The following is a 9,077-nucleotide window of genomic DNA, read 5'->3' as shown; positions in this document are numbered from 1 at the left end:
TCGTGTATATTTTTACTGGAAAGCTCGTCAAATTTCCCATAAGTTTGTCTTTGACAGCTTTTTAATTTGACTCGTTTGAATATTTACGTAAGCTTATTTACTATCCAGGTTTCTACCACACTGAAAAAATATTCTATTTTCAGTTATGAGCAATGTAACTACGCTTATATCTGTAAGCCCATACATTCAATAGCAATGATGTCAAAATGGAAAATATGGAAAATTGGACGAGCTTTCCGGTAAAAATATTTTCGAGATGGAAAAATCAAGTCTGTAATATAGAACTTGAGCAACTCTCTACGAAATCGTCAGATTTTGAACATTTTTATTTTTTGTATTTTTTATTTGACTCAAACTTTGTGGGGGCCTTCCCTATGACCAAATAAGCTTTTTTGCGTCATTGGTTCCATACAAGTCTCCATACAATTTTGGCAGCTGTCCATACAAAAATGGTATGTAAATATTCAAACAGCTGTAACTTTTGAGTGAATTATCTGATCAATTTGGTATCTTCGGCAAAGTTGTAGGTATTTTTGAGGACATTTGAGAAAAAAATAGTTACACGGAAAAAAATTGCAAATTTTTTAATCAACTTTTTTCACTAAAACTCTAAAAAATATTTTGAAAATTTTTAAATCAAGACTAACATTTTAAAAGTGCCAAACATTGAATATTACGCCCATTTTAAATGCAAGTCTTGATTTAAAAATTTTCAAAATATTTTTTTTGAAAAGATCGGAAAATTTCACGAATGTTTCATATATTAACATTGAAAATTGGACCATTAGTTGCTGAGATATCGTCATTAGAAAATGGTGGGATGTTTTGGTGAGATTCAGAAAACTTCAATTTTCGTGTTTCTTTTTCTTTAAGCCGCTGTATCTCAGCAACCAGAGGTCCAATCTTCAATGTTTCTTAGACAATTTTATAGCAAATTTTCTGAAATTTTCAAATATATTTTATGAAATGGTCACTCATGGTCACTATTTTTAAAAATTGAAAAACTGCAAATATTTCGCTAAAATCAAACTTTCAGTGGCTATATCTTGAAAACGGAGCCCTTTATCAAAAAATCTGTAAAGTACTTTTCGATTGCAAATTCAATTTTGCATTAAAAAATAATTTAAAACTTGTTTTTGCATGAAATTTCGATTTTTTCCAAAAATCACTATTATTTCAAAAAATCATAACTCGGCAGCAGATTTTTTGACCATGTTTCTCTATAGCTCAAAAGTTGCAGATTTTTGTCCCCTGAAACATATCAAAAAATCTCGAAAATCAAAAAATATGTATTTTGGGAAATTGAGTTTTAGTGAAAAAAAAGTTGATTAAAAAAATTTGCAATTTTTATTCCGTGTACCTATTGTTTTCTCAAAAGTCCTCAACAATACCTACAACTTCGCCGAAGACACCAAATTGATATGAAAATTCAATCAAAAGTTACAGCTGTTTGAATATTTACATACCATTTTTGTATGGACAGCTGCCAAAATTGTATGGAGACTTGTATGGGTGAACCAATGTCGCAAAAAAGCTTATTTGGTCATAGGGAAGGCCCCACAAAGTTGAAACCAAATCAAAAAATACAAATAAAATCCATTTCCGGTTTTGGTAGAGAATTGCTCACTTGCCAAAAAACACTAAAAAACCTTTTTTTTCAACATTTTTATTTATAATACCGCTGTATCTTCAGAAGGATTGGACATAGGACAATGGTCAACATGGAGACTTTTATGTAAAATTGCCTGGGGAATCGATTCCCGCTATTGGTTTTTGAAAATTTTGACGTTCAGAACACTTTTCAAAAATACAGTTTTAGAAAATAATTTTTGTATTTTTTTAAGAGAGACATACCATCCTGCATTTTTCGTGAGTCATTTTTTTCAAATTTTAGGCTATTTTCACAAAAATTTCGAGCGAAAAAAAATCGTCACGTCACCTTAAAATTTAACTTTTCAACTTAAAAATTGAAAAATGTCATAGAATTGGCGTGTATTTTTCTTTCATTGTATTTTTTTTTTTTCAAAAATCCCGTTCAATTTCCTACAAGTTTGTCTTTGACCTTTTTTTGATACGATGTAACGGCTTAGAGATACAGCAATAATTAAATTACAAAATACAAAAATATTTAAAACCCTTACGCCCTTCTTAAATGTCATTATCGAGTGCAACCGACTTCATATACACAAAAATGGCTTATACACAGTATGTTGTTGTTTGTTGTTCAGAAACTCATGCTAAACATTTTGCTACAAAATGCTCATGAAAAGATGATTTCTATAAAAATTTATATAACAAATACTTTTACGAAAATAAAAAAGGTGCAAAAAAAGTTTGTAGACCTTTCGAAAAATTAACATAAATATAGTTATTTGTTGACAAATCACCATAAATCCAGTCTCCCAACTCCAAATAGGCATCCTTGACTGATTAAAAAAATAATTTGGATTGAATATAAAGTATACTAAACACTTAATATAAATGTTTATATAACTTTGGAAATTCTATATAAAACTTATCTAAACTTAATTTTGCAAACTTTTGATTCAACTAAATGTCAATATATTACCATAGAATTGCTAAATAAACATTTTGGAGTGGGTATAACACCGTTTTGGGGGTATTTGTATCGATAGAATAGATTTTTCGTTGGAATTTCGTACCAACCCGGAATAACGACGTCGGAAAATCCGCCGGCATCCGAACCGGTCCACAATTCACAAGTCAACCTATATGGCATCAGAAAGGGCATAAATTTTCCGATCTTTTGACACCCATACATCCAGGTTTTCTATAAAACCCACGTTTTTAAATACCTAGGTTATGGTTTCGTTTGAGCAACCTGCCAAAAATGTATGGAATTTCGTAATTTTTGTTCTCGTGGATCAAACTTACTTTTTGCCCAGGTATTTAAAAACGTAGGTTTTAAAGAAAACCTAGATGTATGGGTATCAAAAGATCGGAAATTTTATGTCCTTTCCGATTCCACATAGGTTGACTTGTGAATCGTGGACCGGTTCGGATGCCGGCGGATTTTCCTACGACGTAATTCCGGGTTGGTACGAAATTCCAACGAAAAATCTATTCTATCGATACAAATACCCCCAAAACGGTGTTATACCCACTCCAAAATGTTTATTTAGCAATTCTATGGTAATATATTGACATTTAGTTGAATCAAAAGTTTGCAAAATTAAGTTTAGATAAGTTTTATATAGAATTTCCAGAGTTATATAAACTTTTATATTAAGTAGTTAGTAAACTTTATATTCAATCCAAATTATTTTTTTAATCAGTAAAGGATGCCTATTTGGAGTTGGGAGACTGGATTTATGGTGATTTGTCAACAAATAACTTTATTTATGTTAATTTTTCGAAAGGTGTACAAACTTTTTTTGCACCTTTTTTATTTTCGTAAAAGTATTTGTTATATAACTTTTTATAGAAATCATCTTTTCATGAGCTTTTTGTAGCAAAATGTTTGGCATGAGTTTCTGAACAAAACGTAGTACTAGGTTCCTGTCAAACTTTTAATTTTTTAAATGTTTCATCACAAAATGTGCATAGTGCCCAAGGGGTGTAAATACTTGTTTTACATACTGTAGGCCTAGGATAACATGTCTAAAAATTTTCATTGAAATCGGAGAGGGTCAGGTACAAAAGTACCAGAAAAATTCGTGATTTGAGCTGGAATTGCTTTATAAAAAACTGCTCAATGAAGATTGGGGTAGTATGCACCTTTTGAGCGAGAATTAAGATATCTCGAAAATAAGATCATTTTTGAAAACATTTTCTTCGCAAAAGGCTTCAATAGAATATTTTCTAGAAACCATCTTCAATTATTTGATCAAAAAGGGCTAAAAATTCATAAACAAAAAACTTTGCAAAGGCGTTTATAAAATCTTTGATGAAGTATGCGGTACATATTTTTGTTAACAATTGCGAATAAATATATATTTATGTTTACATATTTTCAAAATTCCTTTACATTTGGAATGGCCGTAATAATTCAGCTTTTAAATTTAATTTTGCTATGATTTTCCATACAAATACGGCAGCTGTCCATACAAAAATGATATGTGAAAATTCAAAAATCTGTACCTTTTGAAGAATTTTTTGATCGATTTTGTGTCTTCGGCAAAGTTGTAGGCATGGATAAGGACTAAACTAAAAAAAAATGATACAAGGTTTTTTGCGATTTTAAATCAATTTTTTATTTCACTTTTTGTCACTTATACTTGATTTGCAAAAATAGATTAAATTTTTGTAATAATTTTAATATGTTTTAGGAGACCGAGTTATTAATTCTGATTTTTTTTAAATATGTTCATTTTCCATGTAAAATTGATTTTGCAATCAAAATGTACTTTTGTTAAAGTGCACCGTTAAGTTTACAGAAAATAGTCACAGTCATTAATTTAAAAATTAGTGCCCATGTTTGCCCACTACAATTGTTTTTTTTTTGAAAAGCTGAGATGAAACATTTGTGAAATTTTCCGAAATATTCGTAATGCTTAATACTATTTTAATACTATTAAACCAAAACTAACATTTCAAGAGGAAGTAATATCAAATGTTTGGCCCTTTTGAAATATGATCTTGATTTATATAATATATGAAAATATAAAACTAGTGTTTTTTCTTGCAAATCAAGTTTAAATGACAAAAAGAGAAATTAAAAATCACCAAAAACTTTTTTACCGTGTATCATTTTTTTTGCAGTGTAGTGTACCTACAACTTTGCCGAGAACACCAAATCGATCAAAAAATTCCTTCTTGAGATACAGATTTTTGAATTTTCACATATCATTTTTGTATGGACAACTGCCAAATTTGTATGGAAAATTATATGGACAAATTAGTGATGCAAAATTGCTTTTTTGGGCATACTGAAGGATTAAAAAAATACAAAAAAAGCATGTCCGAAATCACAAAGAATAGCTCTAGTTCTTATATTCTATTATCATAATTTTGAAAATGTTTAAAACTGCCCAAAACCTCTAACCAAGAAAAACACATGAAAATATCTGCAGTAAATCGTAACCTCAATGCCTAAAATCGAGAAAGAAACCCTTCGAAAGAGCGAGTGAAGAAAATGTCATGTTTCATAAAGTCTTGACACTGACAGGCCACGAGATCGCTTCTGACATGATGGATGGGACGGGGTGTTTGAGTGGGTGGTGATTCTCTACACGTGTGTTTGTGTGTGCGATGATGTATTCCCCCATGTCCACATCACGTGTGTGTGTGTTTGCGTGGTTATTTTTGCACCACTTTTAGCAACAGGACACCACAATTTTTGGCAACTTTGATAAATGCTTGACTTGATTGAGTTGTCTGCTTGCGGGGTGAAAATGGCCTTCGTCGTGTTGAGAACAAGGTAATGAGAGGCTTTCTTGAGGTAATTGCGTTGAAAAATTACCACAACCTTCTCACCTGTACCGCTTTAAGAAATTGAAAAAAAGTGAACCCAATTCACAGGTGATAAGTATCTCGCGCGACCCCATAAAAACTTCCCAACAACATCACCGCTAATGATCAAAAGAAAATTTAGAGAGGTAAACACAAAGGTCTCGTCTCGTCCCAACACCGTGGAGTCGGGCAGGGCAAGTTCATCCATTATCAACCTGGACCTTTTTTAAGCTTTGCTTTTCTATTTTTCTGTTTTTCTCCCCCTTGAGGGTGATTATCTGACCCGTTGTTGATTGCTGATTTCATGAACACCGCGCGAGGAAAACTCCACAACAAATGGACTCGATGGGAAAGGGTGAAACAAAAGGAATGTGCCCGTCTCTTGCCAAAGTCAATTTTAATTACAACTTTTTTCGAGATTTCGAGACCTCTGAATCTTGGTCAGTTTCAGAGCAGGGAAGTGAGGGAGGATAATTGAAACAGAATGAGATTGTTTGGATTAATTTCTTTACAAGCAAAAATCTTAAAACTGTGTGACTTGTTTAACAAAAATTCAAATTTTAAAACGCTTCAGTCAACATGGTTGATGATGTATGAACCTGTTTTAGACTTCAAAATACCAATGTGAGCAGTCAGGCAAATATTTTATAACCTATGACTTTTTGCGGGTATTTTTCAAATTTAAAGCAAAATATGACGTTAATCGGAACCAAGATTACGTTCCACAAAACCAGATCAAGTCATGAAAAGACAACCCATCTCCCCACACCTGCGGAAATTAATGATTGGGAAATGGCGAAGACGGTAAATTGAAACAATGGAAAAGGACGGCACAAAACGTCATCCCTTGTGGGGAAAAGTTTTGTGTGTTCCATCCCACCCCCCCCCCCCCCCTCTGGAATCGTTTTTCGGACAAGGGATAAACAGTGCTGAATTGGACACGTTTGGAAGCTTAACGATGACCGCCACGAAACAGGTGAAACCCAGGGTGAAACTAAGCATAAGCGAAGGATTAATTAAAAGATGCTGGAGGATCATCAATCTTGAACCCCGGAACCTGGTGGAATCATGCTGAGGCACACCTTTTGCCTTTGATAAGGGTTTAGTGCACCTTTCAGAAGGATTTTGGGTGGAGTTGGGTGGGTTTTTGGCCGGGTCTTCAAGGTTGAGGTGTGTCAAAACAAAAGAGCATATTGGGGAAGGATTTTCAGCTTAACAGCGGTTTTCTTTCTTTGGGAAACTTAAACTCAGGGATTTTCTTTGACAAGTGTTAGTGCTTTTCCAAACATTTGATTTAGGGGAAAGGGTCATATTTTATTGCTTCATGACATTTTCAACAAATAGAAAAAAAAAACTTTACTTGATCCACCTTGGTGGTTGGTGCCTTCCTTGCATATCAAAATATCTGAGATCCGACCTCAAAAAAAGTTTATTAAAAACACTTAAGTGCTTATAACTTTTGATAGGGTTGTCAGATCTTCAATATTTTGGGCTTGTTGAAAAGGTCTTTTGATTGCCTATTCAACGATGGCTCACATGATAGTTCCGGACAACTTTTTCATCAAAATATTTGAGATCCGGCCTCAAAAAAGTGTTTGAATAACACTTAAGTGCTCATAACTTTTGATGGGGTTGTCAGATCTTCAATCTTTTGAACGCGTTGGAAAGGAATTTTGAATACATTTCTAAAAATGTATAGCATGGCGGGTTTTCTTACAAAAACCACCCTTTTTACAATCTTCGGAAGTTTAGCAAAAATCGTTTTTTTTTGCATAACTTTTAAAGTACTTTTCTAAACTTCATATTATTAACTAGGGTCTTGTGGGACCCCAAGACGGATCGAATGAGACCAAAACGGTCAAAATCGGTTCAGCCAGTCCGGAGATAATCGTGTGCATATTTTTCGGTGCACGGACTCACATCCAGACACACGCACAGACATTTATTCAGAATTTATTTCTGAGTTGATAGGTACACGTGAAGGTGGGTCTACGAGGTCGAATAAAGAAGTTCATTTTTCGAGTGATTTTATAGCCTTTCCTCATTGAGGTGAGGAAGGCAAATACAAATACGAAAATGATTTTGAAAGCCTGAGAGAGGATGCCAAGAATGTAAAAATAGTCAAAAGATCTGTGCAAATTTTATAAAGACTACTTTCTTGATTAAAAAAAAACATGGTCAGCTTATTTTGTGATTTCAATTAAATCTAAATACACAAAAATCGATACCAAGTAAACAGTCACAACGAAACAAAAGATCACTCCTCGCCACCAAGGGTCAACCACGAACCGTCAAAAGCATCAAACAAACCACCCACTCACCCACAAAAGTTGCCCAAAACTGAGTTAACGACCAAACGACCCAGATAATGGGGACGGGGACGAAATCTTTCCTCCGTGTTGTACGTGCCTAATTGGATTTTCACAAAACAATATGCGTTTTTCGGGCCTGGGGTTTGTGAAACTTTTCCGCGCTAAATCTCCCACCTCGGAAAAGCCCTTTTCCACACCTCAGCAACGTGGATCCTGAGTTTCAGAGATTTTTTTGCCGAATTAATTTAATTATGCCCGCGCTTCGCGAAAGATTAATGAAGATAAGAGGCCTAGTTCCAGCATTAACGCAGCAGCTTCTGGTTGAGGTAAGCGAAAAGGATTTGCACGAAAATCACAAATGAGCGGAGATTTTAAATCTCCGTTGAGGCTAATGGAAATTAATGAAAGAGTCTGAGTCTGTGTGTGTGTGTGTGTTTATTGAGTTAGGCTAATGAAACGTGCGAAATTCTGAGCCGAGTTTCCCGAGTAGCTCCGCGACTCCTGACAGTTTTGATGGTTGGTGGCTCCGTAACTAAACTTCTCGCTAATCCAGCTGAGCCTGAGCCGTTAACGAGTTTTCAACTGAATTATACCAGAGATTGAATGGTTGGAAAGGCCCGAGGTGTTGGAAATTGGGTGCTTGCCAGCACGCGGCAATGATGGGATTATAAATCATTTGAATTGCAATGAAATTTGCTAGTGATGGAGTGAAATAATGAACTGGTTCCTTTTAAAAAAAAAAATGCTTTGCATTTCATATTTACTCTTTGAAATACTTATTTTTTTGGATAAATCATTAAAATGGTAAATTTATACAAGTAGCTGTTCGTTAAAATGTAAACAATTATAAAAAAAGTTACTTAATCCACCTTAAGGTGGTTGGTGCCTTCCTCGCATTCATCTGGTATTTTAGGTGGTATTTACAAATTAATTAAAGAGTTTTTTTAAATTTTTTTTTCATTTGATTTTTTTTAATTATTGATTTTACTTGAACAGCAATTTTCAATTCTTTTTTTACCAACTCTTCAAAATAAAGGTGAAAAGTCTCATGAGTTATATATTTCAGTAAAAAGTTCGTGTAAATCTTTGTCGAGAAAAAATGATGCAGCAACATAAATAATACAGATTTTTTTCCAGAAGAGACGCAGACACTGCTTAAGCGATGTGGCAACCGGGCGATACTCATGCAAGGGGGTGTGGCTTCCAATCCCCCGCGTGGTCAAAAAGTCAAAAAAGCAAAAACACCCGGCCTTTGAGGTTATGCAAAAATCACCCTTTTTTGTAGCTACAAAAAAACTTTTTCTTGGCATAACTTTAAAAGTGCTTAACTAAACAGAATAAAATTGAGTAGGG

The sequence above is a fragment of the Culex pipiens genome, chromosome 2, assembly GCF_016801865.2.
Source record: "Culex pipiens pallens isolate TS chromosome 2, TS_CPP_V2, whole genome shotgun sequence".
In the NCBI taxonomy this organism is placed as follows: Eukaryota; Metazoa; Arthropoda; class Insecta; order Diptera; family Culicidae; genus Culex; species Culex pipiens.
The sequence above is the reverse complement of the archived record's forward strand: the minus strand, read 5'-3'. Positions refer to the sequence as shown.